Here is a 17031-nt window from a genome sequence, read left to right on the forward strand (position 1 = left end):
TCCTATAATGGCTGTACCAATTTACATTCACACCAATGTGTACAAGGGTTTCCTTTTCTCCACCACCTTGCCAACATATATCTCTTGTCTTTTTGATAATAGCCATTCTAACAGGTGTGAGATGCTATCTCATTGTGGTTTTGATTTGATTTTGATGATTAGTGATGTTGAACATTTCCTCATGTGCCTGTTGAAAGGTATTAAACAGGATTCCCTACTAAAGACCTCTCAGAAATTTTACTATGTACTTATAAATTGTAGATTTCTAAGAGGGGGTAGAGCAGTGCTAGCCAATAGAAATATAATGTGAGCCACATAAGTATTTTTTAACTTTCCAGAAGTCACATTAAAATGAAAGAGGTAAAATTAATTTTAATCATATATTTTCTTAATCCAACATATCCAAAATGATATCATTTTAACATACAACCAATATAAAATTATTAATGAGCTATTTTACATTGTTTTCCCCCCATAATATGTGTTGAAATCCAGTGTGTATTTTCAACTTGTAGCACATCACAATGTAGACTAGCCACATTTCAAGAGCTCAACAGACTTGTATAATAAGTGGCTACCACATTTGATAGTACAGGGCTAGACTATGCAATATTTCCCAAACTTGCTTTACTATGGATTAGTTTTCATGTAAAATGTTGAGGGATTATATTTCATTTTGAGAAACACTCGTTTATGGAGGAGACCAGATGCAAGAGAAGAGTGAGGAAAGGGAAAATGTCACCAAGCTATGAGATTTGAGCAAACATGAAGCCTTACTGGCTATTGTTAGTATTAACAGCATAATACATGTATCACAGCTTGGTGTATTGACTTATATGTAGGAGTAGACGGACATTCAGCTGGATTGCCATGATATGGAAGGTAGAAGGAAAATGAGAATGCAACATGTCAGCAAATATAAGGGGGTAAGCCATGATCAGAGCAAGAGATTTTACCAGGTACAGTCTTGCAGGTGAAATCCTGGTATTCAAACAGAAGGATTCAAATACACAGGCTCTAGGAGGAATAGTGATTCTGTCTAAATTTAGTTATTTTTCCAATTAAAATGAATTCTATGAAAGAAAGTACTGAGCTCTCAGAACTCTTCTACATTCATTCTAAGTCACTCCTAGGTTGCTGAAAAGGGATGCTGAGTTTTTCATCTCAAACAAGACTTGGCTTGGACCCATAAGGATTTAGTTTTTCCATCTTGAAGGATCATAGCTCCATTTGTTTCCCCCCTACCTTATAGTAGCTCAATAACTACCTTGGCATTAAATTATTCCCTTCTGGCCCAAATGAGTTCATTATTACCTTCCCAAACACCTAGATTACTCATAGGGTTTTAGGGCCAAAGAGGATCTATGCTTAAAGACTGAAATAGGCTTAAGCACTGTACACATTTCCATCCCAAACAGGGATTATAAGATAACCTTATTCAGGAACCAGTCCAGAGCCTTTCTCTATTGAAAACAGGCTTTAGCAAGGCAAAAGAAAACAAAATCCTTTTCATGGCATCTGCTCAGGGGGTCTTGAATTTAAACCAAAAGAGGAGAGGAAGGAGGGGCAAGGTGAGGTAAGATGTAATTTGTATAATTGTAGTGTTATGGATGGGAACACCAATACTGCCAGATTTAATTATTCTTTCATCTTGCCTTATTTCACTCTTTAAGATCAATATGCTTGTTCTCTTCTTAAGCAGCAACGATTTCTACAATCTAAACATAAATTTAATCATGTGCTGCCATCCAAGTGTTTATAGACTCTGTCAAAGACATAGACCATTATAATTATTTTCTCAATCATTTGCCACAAGAGAAACACTTCAGGCAACACTAAAACTTAACTTAATCACTAGAAACAATATAAGTTCAACAAATGGATCTTATTAGATGGCCATTTTAAAAAAGGAGTAAAGCTCATTTTCCAATACTTTAGTTTTCTGCTAAGTTTCAAATTGTGTTTACATACAGACATTGAACTATTGCCATATTTTATATGAAATATAAATGGAACAGTGTCATGAAGATTGTTATTAAAACTGATTCCCAATGCAGCATATGAAAATTTCTAAGTCATAAATCATTGGGGGAAGTTTACTTCCACTCTAAAAAGGAACTGTATGTCAATGCTAAAAATGAGTAGTAAGTGTAGATTATAGAAATGGTTAAAAGCAAATAAATTGATTAGAAGAGAAAGCACTTATCAGAAAAAGTGGCCACTCAGATGACCTCCAAAACTTTCAGATCTAAGAGATTCTAGATTCAATACAAAGTACACAAACATATGTAGAATTGTGAAAGAAGCCAAAGGTGTTTTAGCTGTGACTACATAATCCAGCAATGCCAGACACAGACCTCATGGTACTTCTATCTTACAATGTGATTTTCAGCTAAATATGAGGAAACTCAGATAAGTATAAAAATAATATTCAATTTTATTAAAATCTTGTAAAGTAACAACACATCAATATGGGAAATTAGAAGTATGTGTGTGTATGTGAATGAATATGTGTATGAATGAGCATGTGTGCATGCCTATGTGTGTTTGTATGTGTGTCTGTTTTTTATTTAGATGTGAGGCTGTATGGGTATGTATGTGTGTTTTCAAGTGTGCCCTTGTTTTTTAAAAAAAAAATTTTAAAGACAAAAGTGGGATCTGTTATAACATCAAACATTTTGTTTTAAAAATAGGAATTTAACAGGGGCCTCTGGGTGGCTCAGTCGGTTAAGAGTCTGACTCTTGGTTTCAGCTCAGATTGTAATCTCAAGGGTTATGAGACTGAGTCCTAAGTGGGGCTCTCTGCTTGGTGGGGAGTCTGCTTGAGATTCTCTCCCTCTGCCCCTCCCCCTGCTCACTCTCTCTCTCAAATAAATAAATAAATAAATCTTTAAAAAAAAATAGGAATTTAACAATATGTAGAAATTCATGACAAAATTAGGTAAAATTCTCTCATTTTCTTCAAAGTAGCAACAAGAGATTTCCAATTACAATAACTTTAGAATGGACACTGGGGAGGGTTTGTGCTCTGGTGAGTGCTGTGAATTGTGTAAGACTGATGAATCACAGACCTGTACCCCTGAAACAAATAATACATTATATGTTAAAAAAAAGAACTCTACAGAGTGCATTTTATTATTTTGTTAATTTTTAAAATTATGATCTATTTAAAGCTCACAAAATGTCTAGAGAAAATAAAACAAGTGCCTTGTACCACCACCAGATAGTTAAATCTACCAATTGGCTACATTAACTTAAAAAAAAAATAATGTTACCTTTGTAGTAGAAGGTCCTGTGGACTCTTACAAACTCATTTCCTTCCTTGCCTCCCACAAGTAATCACTATCCTGAAGATTTGTATCCTTTCTATTCATTATTTTATACTTCTACTATTTAATCATGTTAAGCATTCGACACATTATCTGTACACTTTTATACTTTATGGAAATAACATCCTATTGTAAATGTCATTCCATATTTTTCTTTGCTTAAGGTTATGTTTTTTTGAGATTTACATTGATACATATTTATATTGATAGCTCTAGTGAATTCATTTTAACAGCTCTGTAGGATTCACTGTAAAAGTATAAAACATTATTTTTGTCAATCCTCAAATTGATAGACATTTCAGTTATTTCTAAATCTGTTGTTCTTTTAATCAGTTATACAATGATTATTATTTGCAAGAAATATGCTCTGGAACCTGACTAGAGTTAGGATTGTTGAAGTTCTGGGAAGGGCACCTTTGACTTTATGAGATCATCAAATGCTTTCCATTGCGCTTGTACAACTTAAATTGTGCTACATGAAATTTCATATTATCCCACATCCTCACCAAAACTTATTATCAAGCTTTTTAATTTTGTCAATATGAAAGATGTGAAATGGTAACTCGACTTTCTGTTTCAATTTGCACTTTGCTGGTTGCCAATAAGCCCATTGTGACATGAGTTCCAAATATTTTTCCAGTCTATCATTTGCCTTTTTATGCTTTGGTGACAGAGTCTCTCCAATCTTTTCTTCCCATTAATTTTTGTTGTTCTATTTGTAACTTTGCTGTTTTCTTTGTGTTTACCTTTTTGTCCATGTTCTCCAGATTCTTAAGGTGAATTCTTAATTCTTTTTTTTCAGGCTTCCTTTATTTTTTTCTTTCTTTAAATATGCATTTAAGGCTTTGCTTTCATTGGTCCTCAAAACTTTCCCCTGGAGACAATGATTCATCCAATGCTGTAATTTAAACAGGGGGAGTTTTAGGAATAACAGGAGAAAGTATATGTAACAGTTTTTTAAAACAAGGGGATTATTTTGGGTTCCTTGCAGCGCATCACATAATATGGTTGGCTACCTAGACTGCCAAGATGGTAGAGGCAGGTTTTGCATACACAGGACAAAGTTAATTGTGTTTATGCTGGTATGCCCGTAATAGTGAACAAGTGCTTTTTCCAATTAAGAAGCTTCAGCTCTGCTCCTTTAGGTTGTTTTATAAATAAAGAAGTTAAAATTCTGTTTAATAATGAGATCATTGAGCCCTAGTCAGTGGAACAACTTCTAGAAAGTGTGTGATAAGGTAGTTGTCCTTAGATACTATCAGCTTAATCCATTATCTTCTAATTATGCTTCTCAGTACATATTATTGTCCTTGGAGAACAACTGAATACCTTAACTAGAATTTTCTTTCTGTGTGTGTGTGTGAAAGGTCAGAATGGTTTGAAATATACACTTCCCTCTTAAATGACTTAGTGGCAGGGAATTGCAAGCTAGTTCTTTGGGGGAGAAACCAGGCCTTTCCACTGACTATACTTTGTTTTTATTCTAACTAAAAATAATGTTGAAACCTGATGGGTATCCATAAGACCATTTACCTTATATACTTATGATGTACTGATTTTTTTTTTAGCAAGTTTTAGACATTTTTTTTTTTGTCTTTTAAAGATATTTTAAGGTCCCAAATCTTTACCCAGCATCCCATTTGAAATCTTTCCCACATTCCTTGCAAATGTGATAGTCATGCATTACAGCATCTTTTAGAGTACCGTCTTTGCAGATTTATTCATTTCAATTCCATTTAGATTGATTTCCATTATTACAAGTTTCATGGGTTTCAAATTATTTTAATCTTTGGCATTTTTGTCTATCATTGTGTTCTAGAAAATATGAAAAAATGCCTTTATTATGAATAGAAAACCATTAACTTTTTAAAAATCTATAAACATGGATAACACAGAATAAATCCATCTATTCTGTGGACCCCATATGCAATTTCTAAAGAAGACATTATGAATCTAGAACTGAAATTCCTACTGAAAAAAGGAAATAAATATTTTAAGAACCTAGATGTGTACATTTCATAAATGATAGTTGGAAATATTGTTTCTAGGATCAACCATGTGAATGAATGGCCAATTTTCATTAAATGTTTTAATGGTCATCTTTTTTGCAAAAGTCCTTTTTCCTCCTAAAACCCTATAAATTGCAAATTTTATACATTTGTGATAATAATGAGGACTGAGTCCATTACTGTGGGCTCATAATTTTTTAAAAATTGGCTTTATGAAAGGTAAAAGCCCCATGTTTAGCATTTGCTGATTCTACAGTGTAATACTCCCTCCAAGGCTGATTTCAAACTACCAGTGTGATGTCAACAAACAGGGAGTTGGGAAGAGAGTCACGGCAGTGCACCATTATATATATTTCTATCGTACCGATTTATTAGATGTAAATAACCTCAAGAACATAGGTAATATTATATTAATTAGGACGTGATGAGTTCTGAGTGTATTTTACCTTTGTTTTTAATATAATTTAATTACTTACAGGTTTATATAACTTGTTAATTAATGGCTGCCTTTAACAATCAACTTAATAATTGGCTCTCATGAGCCAGTACGAATGTCTGCGGTGCATCACTAGTTAGGTCTTTCTGTATCTCTTTGGTTTTATTACTTGACTTTATAAACAGTTTCTAAGTGAAACATAATACTTGGGTTTTCAGGGAAATGATTCCTTTATGTGGTTAATAATTTTCCTATTTCTTTTGGGAAAATAGATTTATATATATATTTTTGCAATCATTCCATTAATTTCCCAATTGACTTTCTGGTCAATTTATGACATATTTTCTTAGAAATTATTTGTAATTTTACTAGTACTTAAAGAGAAAATTTTTTCTGTGGCTGAATTTGTATTCCTATTAAGTCTTTGCTTGAAGCAAGCTGATTTTGTAATTAAAAAGAAAATTTAAATTGAAATCCTTTGTTGATCAAATTTACTTCATTTTTGTAAAGTTACTAAAATAGTTTAATTATTCCATTTTGGATTTTGAAAGGAAAATGATTTAGAGTGAAAAATAAGGGCTGAGAAATCAAACTGTCTTGAATTCAAGTCCTGGCTCTACTATTCACTAGCTGTATGCACTCGAACAATTTAGTTCATTCTCCATCTAAGTTCCTTTTCCTTCAAATGGGAATAATAACACCTACTTTTGAGATTGTGTAGGTAAGACTGATAAATATATGCCTTTGAAACATTTGATCTCTGAACAAATGTTGAGAGAACTTATCAGCCTTTCTCTCTCTGAAATTCTGCACTTAATTTTGCATTTATTTACTTTAAAAATGAAAAAGGTAGTATAAGTATAAGCCCACAATTAAACAAGAAAGTTATTTTTTGTTTAAAAAATAACTTGTTTATTTTTTTAAATTTTTTTAAATTTAAATTTTAATTTTTTAAAAGATTTATTTATTTATTTGACAGAGAGAGCAAGAGAGCACAAGAAGGGGGAGCAGCAGAGGGAGAGGGAGAAGCAGGCTCCCCGCCGAGGAGGAAGCCCGATGTGGGGCTCCACCCCAAGATCCTGGGATCATGACCTGAGCCAAAGGCAGATGCCCAACCAACTGAGCCACCCAGGCACCCCTCAATTTTATTTTATTATGTTATGTTAGTCACCATACAGTACATCATTAGTTTTTGATGTAGTGTTCCATGATTCATTGTTTTCATATAACACCCAATGCTCCATGATGTGTGTGCCCTCCTTAATACCCATCACTGGTTTAACCCATCCCCCCCACCCCCTTCCCCTCTAAAGCCCTCAGTTTGTTTCTCGGAGTCCATAGTCTCTCATGGTTCATCTCCCCCTCTGATTTCCTCCCCTTCATTTTTCCCTTCCTTCTCCTAATGTCCTCCATGCTATTCCTTATGTTCCACAAATAAGTGAAACTATATGATAACTGGAAAACTTTCTCCAGAATAGATCACATACTGGGTCACAAATCAGATCTCAACCAATACCAAAAGATTGAGATTATTCCCTGCATTTTCTCAGACCATAAGGCTTTAAAACTGGAACTCAATCACAAGAAAAAATTTGGAAGAAATTCAAACACTTGGAAGCTAAAGACCCCTCTGCTCAAGAATGTTTGGGTCAACCAGGAAATCAAAGAAGAACTTAAACAATTCATGGAAACCAATGAGATTGAAAACACATCAGGCCAAAACCTATGGGATATTGCAAAGGCGGTCCTAAGGGGGAAATACAGCCATCCAAGCCTCACTCAAAGAAACAGAAAAATCCCGAATTCACCAACTAACTTTACACCTTAAAGAACCAAAAACAACAACAACAACAACAACAAATGATGTCTAAGCCATGCATTAGAAGAGACATAATTAAGACTAGAGCATAGATCAATGAATTAGAAACCAGAAACACAGTAGATCAGGTCAATGAAACTAGAAGCTGGTTCTTTGAAAGAATTAATAAGATCGATAAACCACTGGCCAGACTTATCCAAAAGAAAAGAGAAAGGACCCAAATTAATAAAATTATGAATGAAAGGGGAGAGATCAGGACTAACAGCAAGGAAATAGAAACAATTATTAGAAATTATTATCAACAACTATATGCCAATTAAATAAGCAACTTGTTTATTTTTTAAAACAAAAATAAATCTGCCTCCTGCCCCAAACCCCAGTCCTATGCTCATCCAGAGGTACATCTTTCTACGAAATGCTTCCAATTTCTTATTCTCTTTACCAGAAATAACCAATGTGCACTCATACACATCTATGTATATATGATTATTTGGCATCTTGGTTTTTTACATAACAATATCTCTTAGCAATTGTCCCATTAAAGTACACACAGAGTTGCCTCAATGTTCTGCCTGGCTGCATAGGACTCTAGGGATGTTCCAGCATTTATTTGATCAGTCCTTTGTTGATAAAAATTTAGGTTTACAGTGGTTTAAACAAACAAACACATTATTATAGAGAAGAGTCCAAGATGGCAGAGACCTTAGTTTTGTCTGCTCCCAGTAATCCAGCTAGATAGCTATCAAATCATTCTGAGCAGCTGAGAACTCAACCAGAGACCTAAGAAAATTGCTGCAATTCTACAAATAGAAAAGTGACCACTTTCTACAAGGTGGGAAGTGTGGAGAAGTGAATCCCAGGTGATATATTGGAAGATAAACCACTGGGGGGACAGAGCCTTTGTAAGCTGGCTACCAGAGAGTGGTATAGCACCGGAGCACAAAATCGGAACTTTTAGAAGTCTGCTCCCGTGAGGGATGTCCCTGCCTGAAAGGCGCTCAGGTGGTGAACTGGGTAGAAACCTAGGTGGGACAGTGTGGTCTCAGGATCCCTGGGGTCGCAGGAAGAACGGGGGGTGCCTGAGTGTAGCAGAGTCCCCAGGCATCGGAGAGGATGCTGCTGCAATCAGCAAGCCCAGCAGTGGGCTCTCAGATCGTTGTTGACATAAACCATGAACCCTGGCATGGTCGGGGGATGGCTCTCTGAGCAGGGGCCCAGCAAGCGGCAGAACCTCAGCAAGACTCCCCTTCCTCCCCGGAGAGGAGTGGCGCAGGTGCATGCTGCAGGAGTCTGCAGGGTTTGGAGACTCTAAGCAGGGTCATGTGCCGAGATAGAAATGCTGGGTCACAGGTTAGGTGAGCACAGAGTGTGGATGGAAACTGGGGAGACAGGAGTGATTGACTGCTTTCCCCTGAGGGAGCACTGAGGAGTGGGGCCCTGAGTTTTCAGCTCTAGGACTGGATATGGGAGGCCGCCATTTTCAGGCTCATCCTCTAAAGTGGCGTGGAAAGCCTTCAGGGAACAAAAGCCACAGAGAGCAATCTGGAGCCGTTTACTTAGCCTGGCCCCTGGCAAGTGCAGTGTAATTCTGCTGGGGGCAAACACACCTGAGAATCAGTGCAGCCCCTCCCCCAGAAGATCAGCAAGAACATCAGGCTAAGACCAAGTTTATCAATCACACAGAACTGCAAAACTCCAGCCCTAGGGGAAGATAGTATATAGAATTCAAGTTTTTTTTTTTTTCTCATGATTCTTTAGTCATTCAATTTTAATTTTTTTCTCTTTCCTTTTCAGCCAATTTCTTATTTTATCAACTCTTTCTTTAAGTCATTTTAATTTTCATTTTTACAGTTACATTCTATCCTTTCATTGTATTTAATTTTATTTTTGTATATATATATATGTTTTTCTTTCTTTACAATTTTGGCATTCAGTTTCTTCTAACAAACAGACCAAAATACACGCAAAATCTAGTGGTTTTAACCTGATTATAGTCTTTTTAATTTTCATCTTTGCAGTTACATTCTATCCTTTCAATGTATCTAATTTTATTTTTGTATATATATATAAGTTTTTCTTTACAATTTTGGGATGTAGTTTCTTCTAACAAACAGACCATAATATACCTTGGATATAGTGTATTGCTCTGTTTATATATATATATTTTTTGTCTTTTAATTTTTATTTTTACAGTTACATTCTAACCTTTCATTGTATTTAATTTTATTTTTGTATATATATATGTTTTTCTTTACTTACAATTTTGGGATCTAGTTTTTTTTTTTTTAAGATTTTATTTATTTATTTGATAGAGACACAGCAAGAGAGGGAACACAAGCAGGGGGAGTAGGAGAGGGAGAAGCAGGCTTCCCATGGAGCAGGGAGCCCGATGCGGGGCTTGATCCCAGTCCCCTGGGATCATGACCTGAGCCGAAGGCAGACACTTAACGACTGAGACACCCAGGCGCCTCTGGGATCTAGTTTTTTAAAAAACAGACCAAAATACACACAGGGTCCAGTGTATTGCTCTGTTCTATTCACTTGTCTGATTATATTTTCTCTCTTTTTGTTTTTTTTTTGTTGTTGTTTTGTTTTTTATTTTTTTTTAATTTAAATTTTTATTTATTTATTTATTTTGGTTTTGGGTCTCTCTGATTTGTTAGGTGTATATTTCTCTGGGGTCATTGTTGCTGTGTTAGTATTTTGTTCTTTCATTCATCTATTCTTCTCTGGACAGAATGACAAGACTGAAAAACTTACCTCAAAAAAAGAGAACAAGAGGCAGTACTTACTACCAGGGACCTAATCAGTATGAATATAAGTAAAATGTCAGAACTAGAGTTCAGAATAATGATTATAAAGATACTAGCTGGGCTTGAACAAAGCATAGACACTAGAGAATCCCTTACTGGAGAAATAAAAGATCTAAAATTTAATCAAGTCAAAATCAAAAAGGCTATTAATGAGATGCAATAAAAAATGGAGGCTCTAACTGCTAGAATAAATGAGGCAGAAAAGAGAATTAGTGATATAGAATACGAAATCATAGAGAATAAAGAAGCTGAGAAAAAGAGAGGTAAACAACTACTGGATCACAAGGGGAGAATTCAAAATATAAGTGATAACATAAAGCGAAACAATATTAGAATAATTGGGATCCCAGAAGAAGAGGAAAGAGAGAGAGAGAAAGGCAGAAGGTATATTGGAGCAAATTATAGCAGAGAACTTCTCTAATCTGGGGAAGGAAACAGGCATTCAAGTCCAGGAGGCATAGAGAACCCCCTTCAAAATCAATAAAAATAGGTCAACACCTTGACATATAATAGTGAAGCTTGCAAATATCAGAGACAAAGAGAAAATCCAGAAAGCAGCTTGGGACAAGAGGCCTGTGACCTACAAGGGTAGAAAGAGTAGACTGGCAGCAGATCTAGCCACAGAGACCTGGCAGGCCTGAAAGGACTGGCATGATATATTCATGGTGTGAAATGAGAAAAATATACAGCCAAGAATACTTTATCCAGCTAGGATGTCATTCAAAATAGAAGGAGTGATGAAGAGCTTCCAGGACAAATAGAAATAAAATAACTTGTGATCACTAAACAGCGCTGCAAGAAATATTAAAGGTGATCCTTTAAATGAAGAGAGCCCAAAAGTAACATAGATCAGAAAGGAACAGAGACAATATACAGAAATAGCGACTTTACAGGTAATACAATGAGACTAAATTCATATCTTTCAATAGTTACTCTGAACGTAAATGGGCTAAATGCCCCAATCAAAAGACACAGAGTATCAGACTGGATAAAAAAGCAAGACGCATCAATTTGCTGTCTGTAAGAGACTCATTATAGACCCAAAGACACCTCCAAATAGAAAGTGAGGGGATGGATAACAATTTATCATGCTAATGGACATCAAAAGAAAGCTGGAGTAGCAATCCTTATAACAGACAAATTAGATTTTAAACCAGAGAATGTAATAAGAGATGAAGAGGGACACTATAGCATACTTAAAGGGTCTATCCAACAAGAATATCTAACAATTATAAATATTTATGCCCCTAAGATGGGAGCAGCCAATTATATAAACCAATTAATAACAAAATTAAAGAAACGTATTGATAATAATACAATAATAGTAGAGGACTTTTAACACCCCACTCACTGCAATGGACAGATCATCTAAGTGGAAGACTGACAAAAAAACAAGGGCTTTGAATGACACACTGGACCAGATGGACTTCACAGATACATTCAGAGCACTCCATCCTAAAGCAACAGAATACACATTCTTCTCAAGTGCACATGGAACATTCTCCAGAATAGATCACATACTGGGTTACAAATCAGGTCTCAGCCGGTACCAAAAGACTGGGGTCATTCCCTGCATATTTTCAAACCACAGTGCTTTGAAACTTGAACTAAATCACCAGAGAAAATTTGGAAAGAACTCAAATACATGGAGGTTAAAGAGAATGAATGGAATAATCAGGAAATTAAAGAATTAAAAAAATTCATGGAAACAAATGAAAATGAAAACACAACTCTTCAAAAGCTCTGAGATGCAGCAAAGGCAGCCCTAAGAGGGAAGTATATAGCAATACAAGCCTTTCTCAAGAAACAAAAAAGGTCTCAAATACACAACCTTACACCCAAAGGAGCTGGAGAAAGAATAGCAAATAAAGGCTAAACCCAGCAGGAGAAGAGAATTAATAAAGATTAGAGCAGAAATCAATGAAATAGAAACCAAAAGAATAATAGAACAGAACAGATCAATGAAACTAGGAGCTGGTTCTTTGAAAGAATTAATAAGATCGATAAACCTCTGGCGAGACTTATCAAAAAGAAAAGAGAAAGGACCCAAGTAAACAAATCATGAATGAAAGAGGAAAGATCAAAACCAACACTGAAGAAATACAAACACTTAAAAGAACATATTAGAGCAACTATCTGCCAACAAATTAGGCAATCTGGAAGAAATGGATGATTCCTAGAGACATATAAAGTACCAAAACTGAAACAGGATGAAATAAAAAAACTGAACAGACCCATAACCAATAAGAAAATTGAAGCAGTAATCAAAAATCTCCTAACAAACAAGAGCCCAGGGCCAGATGGCTTCCCAGGGGAATTCTACCAAACATTTAAAGAAGAATTAATACCTGCTCTTCTGAAGCTGTTCCAAAAAATAGAAATGGAAGGAAAATTTCCAAACTCTTTCTATGAGGCCAGCATTATCTCGATCACCAAACCAGACAAAGAACCCACCAAATTACAGATCAATTTCCCCGGTGAACATGGATGCCAAAATTATCACCAAGATACTAGCCAAAGGATCCAACAGTACATTAAAAGAATTATTCACCATGACCAAGTGGGATTTATCCCTGGCTGTAATTATTCACCACGACCAAGTGGGATTTATCCCTGGCTGTAAAGAATTATTCACCACGACCAAGTGGGATTTATCCCTGGCTGCAAATCAATCAATGTGATACACTACATAAATAAAAGAAAGGACAAGAACCATATGATCCTCTCAATAGATGCAGAAAAAGCATTTGACAAAGTACAGCATCTTTTCTTGATTAAAACTATCCATAGTCTAGGGATAGAGGGAACATACCTCAATATCATAAATGCCATCTACAAAAAGCCCACAGCGAGTATCATTCTCAATGGGGAAAAATTGAGAACTTTTTCCCCTAAGGTCAGGAACATGACAGGGATGCCCACTCTACCACTTTTGTTCAACATAGTACTAGAAGTCCTAGCTTCAGCAATCAGACAACAAAAAGAAATAAAAGGCATCCAAATCGGCAAAGAAGAAGTCAAACTCTTACTCTTCTCAGATGACATGATACTCCATGTGGAAAACCCTAAAGAATCCCCCCCAAAATTGCCAGAACTCCCATAGGAATTCAGCAAAGTGGCAGGATATAAAATCAATGCACAAACATCAGTTGCATTTCTGTACACTAACAACGAGACAATAGAAAGAGAAATTAAGGAGTCGATCCCATTTACAACTGTACCCAAAACCATAAGATACCTAGGAATAAATCTAACCAAAGAGGCAAAGGATTTATTCTCAAAAAACTATAGAACACTCATGAGAGAAACTGAGGAAGACACAAAGAAATGAAAAACTTTCCATGCTCATGGATTGGAAGAACAAATATTATTAAAATGTCTATGCTACCTAGAACAATCTATACATTCAAAGCAATCCCTATCAAAATACCATCAACTTTTTTCACAGAGTTGGAACAAATAATCCTAAAATTTGTTTGGAACCAGAAAAGACCCCGAATAGCCAAAGGAAGGTGGAAAAAAAAAAAACTAAAGCTGGTAGCATCACAATTCTGGACTTCAAGCTCTATTACAAAGCTGTAATCATCAAGACAGTATGGTATTGGCACAAAACCAGACACACAGATCAATGGAACAGAATAGAGAGCCAGAAATGGACCCTCAACTCTATGGTCAACTAATCTTCTACAAAGCAGGGAAGAATATACAATGGAAAAAAGACAGTCTCTTCAACAAATGGTGTTGGGAAAATTGGACAGCCACATGCAGAAGAATGAAACTGGACCATTTCCTTAAACCACAACAAAAACAGACTCAAAATGGCTGAAAGACCTAAAGGTGAGATAGGAACCCATCAAATCCTAGAGGAGAACACAGGCAGCAACCTCTGTGACCTCAGCCACAGCAACTTCTTGCTGGACATGTCTCCAAAGGCAAGGAAACAAAGGCAAAAATAACTATTGAGACTTCATCAAGATAAAAAGCTTTTGCACAGCAAAGGGAACAGTCGACAAAACTAAAAGACAACTGACAGAATGGGAGAAAATATTTGCAAATGTCTTATCAGATAAAAGGCTAGTATTCACGATATAAAAAGATTATCAAACTTAACACCCAAAGAACAAATAATCCAATCAAGAAATGGGCACAATACATGAACAGACATTTCTCCAAAAAAGACATAGAAATGGCTAACAGACACATGAAAAAATGCTCAACATCACTCGGCATCAGGGAAATAAAAATCAAAACCATAATGAGATACCACCTCACACTAGTTAGAATGGCTAAAATTAACAAGTCAGGAAATGACAGATGTTGGCGAGGATGCAGAGAAAGGGGAACCGTCTTACACTGTTGGTGGGAATGCAAGCTGGTGCAGCCACTCTGGAAAACAGTATGGAGGTTCCTCAAAAAGTTGAAAATAGAGCTACCCTATGACCCAGCAAATGGACTACTGGGTATTTACCCCACAGATACAAATGTAGAGATCCAAAGGGACACTTGCACCTCAATGTTTATAGCAGCAATGTCCATAATAGCCAAACTATGGAAAGAGCCCAGATATCCATCGACAGATGAATGGATAAAGAAGATGTGGTATATTATATATATATATGATGGAATACTACTCAGCCATCAAAAAAAAAAAGAAATCTTGCCATTTGCAGTGATGTGAAAGGAACTAGATGGTACTATGTTAAGCGAAATAAGTCAATCAGAGAAAGAATTATTATATGATCTCACTGATGTGGTATTTAAGAAACAAAACAGAGGACTATGGGGGAAGGGAGGGAAAAATAAAACAAGATGAAATCAGAGAGGGAGATGAACCATAAGAGACTCTTAACCACATGAAACAAACCTAGGGTTGCTGGAGAGGAGAGGGGTGGGGGCTGGGGAAACTGGGTGATGGACATTAAGGAGGGCATGTGATATAACGAGCACTGGGTATTATATAAGACTGATGAATCACTGAACTCTACCTCTGAATCTAATAATACACTATATGTTAATTAATGGAACTTAAATTATAAAAATATTTCATAATAAAAATTAAAAACAATAAAAAACTTTACTATAGTGAATATCTTTGTACATACATCATAGTACATAAATATAGTCATACTAATGTAACAACTTCATAGAAGGGAAATTATTGAGCCAATAATTTCTTCATTTATACTTTTGTACAGTTACTATGAGAATTTAATGGGGTAATTCAGATAAAGTGCTTAATATAGGGACCAGCATACAGTAAGTACTCTGTAAACATTATGCATTATTTGTAGGGCACTTAGGGGTCTCAATTTCTTCAGGCAAAGCAGGATCCAGCAGCCTCAGGGCAGCTCTCAAACAAAGAGAGGCAGGTTCTGGTTGTTAGGAGCCTGAGCACTCTAGTGGTAGGTATACATGACAATAGCAAAAGGGATCAGAGGGGTTATGGGCAGAGCACTGACGACACCTGTTACAAAAGCATTCACTACATTATTTCATTTTCCTTAAACAGCAACATGGATGTCACTGGAAATGGTCTTACTGAACCCAATAATTAGGTTTTTGGCTTAAAGTGTAGATCATTTAGCCAAATGATCATTTTTGTTTTGCAAGATATAAAACAACTAGTATGACTTAATTTTTCACTTTTTGGTTGAACACTTTGGGAAGTTTTAGACATTTTTGTAAGCATTTAAGGCAAAAGAAGTTTAGGCCTTATTACTTAAGTTTATTCAGTAATATTTATTACTGAAATCAGAACATTAAACTATGTCCTATGATGAGAAAGCCAACAGCCTGGAACCTGGCTTATGATCTCCAGTACCAGGCATCTACGCCTTTGGCATTAGAGCTGATGTATTGACTCTGCTATGTGGTTCATGCCAAGCAGGGGCCTCACAAATCCCACTTTTTAATTGGATTTTTTCCCTTTCTGTAACAAACAACCCTCTATCTCTGTATTAGGAAAAATGCTTCCTCCCTGTTGAGTGCTTAAAGGTTCAGCATTCAAGAAAGGAGGCAGATTTATTCTGGCTTTTTATTTTCACATATTGGATTGCTTTCTTAGTATTTACTGAGTATTCAAACTGTGAAAGGTTCTGAGAACTAAGATACCTTGCTTTTTGTCCCTGGAACTAATCACAAGAGTAAAAGAAACCATTAGAACTAATTAGATATTCATTTATATTTAAAGGAAAGACAACTGTGTGCCCCCCGCTTTTTTTCAGAAAACAAAATCAATGTATTTAACGTCCTTATCCATCGTAATATCCATACTGAAGTTCTGCAGTTACTCTGTGAACCGAGCTTGGAGCTATGCATCTTTCTGGTTGCTCTACCATCATCTACATAAAGTATGTCTTGTCCTACCTACTTTCAGGGAGCTTATCTGAATCTTAGATCCTATTTATTGTTGTGGCTGTGGAGCTGCTTTCTGCTACTAGGCTGTTTAAAATTTGTGAATAGTTACTGTTCCTAAGGACCTAAGTGCTTATCAGTTAACAATGATGAAAATGGGGAGGAAGACTATTACCAGAAGGCATGAGGAGTTTGAGAAGGAGAGGGGGAGTCCTGAACTGCACTGATCTATTGCTTCCATTCTTATCCTTCTCCCAGTTGTCCTAAATCC

At 35.9% G+C, this 17031-nt stretch overlaps 1 long non-coding RNA gene across 1 annotated transcript in view; it reads right to left on the reverse strand.

Annotated features, from left to right (window-relative positions):
* The window catches only part of LOC116640704, a 127118-nt gene that overhangs the window by 31792 nt on the left and 78295 nt on the right, over positions 1–17031 (reverse strand). The window contains exon 9 of the long non-coding RNA XR_004301045.1: positions 4076–4227. This is a non-coding gene — a long non-coding RNA (uncharacterized LOC116640704). The remainder of the gene's footprint in view (positions 1–4075; positions 4228–17031) is intronic.

Source organism: Phoca vitulina, unplaced genomic scaffold (genome assembly GCF_004348235.1).
Source record: "Phoca vitulina isolate PV1807 unplaced genomic scaffold, GSC_HSeal_1.0 scaffold20, whole genome shotgun sequence".
In the NCBI taxonomy this organism is placed as follows: Eukaryota; Metazoa; Chordata; class Mammalia; order Carnivora; family Phocidae; genus Phoca; species Phoca vitulina.